This window comes from Galleria mellonella, unplaced genomic scaffold, assembly GCF_026898425.1.
Source record: "Galleria mellonella isolate WM207_F2 unplaced genomic scaffold, CSIRO_AGI_GalMel_v1 utg184, whole genome shotgun sequence".
NCBI lineage: Eukaryota > Metazoa > Arthropoda > Insecta > Lepidoptera > Pyralidae > Galleria > Galleria mellonella.
Window position 1 is genome coordinate 4,318,064 of NW_026442025.1, and position 588 is coordinate 4,318,651.

Sequence of the window (588 nt, forward strand, 5' to 3'; positions counted from 1 at the left end):
TGGTTTTATTTTGCCTTGTTGACAATGAATGATGACAATTTACAACCGACTGCAAAAAGGAGGTTCTCAATTCGGTTTTTTTTATGTTTGTATACCACGTAACTCCGATAGTTTAAGTAGTTTAGTTTTTAAATCAAAATTTTATTTAGTTTTGCCACAATTGAAGTCGGTTATTTTTAACACAAACTTTCAATGATACCATACCATAGTACCATGGTGTACAAGTAAAAAAACCCTAGTAATAATAGATTAGGAAGGATAGATTCATAGAAATAGCTCACATTGCTAACAATGAACCCAATCAAGTTGACATCCACGCGGTTCTCTCAGGAAACCAACGCTTTTAATTCCTGGCGAATCTGTCACGATGGGCCACCTGACCTGACTTCATCCTCACATATCATCCCCAAACTCGCTAGCATATCTCAAAAGCTCAGGTAGAGTTACTGTTCCATATTTAAATAAAAAAAGAAATAATATATTTTACCCCAAAATAATGTTACTAGTCAACTTACTTAAGAACTTTTGCTCACCGAAGTCTCGCAATATAGCTATTAATTTTATTTATTTATTTATTATTATATATTA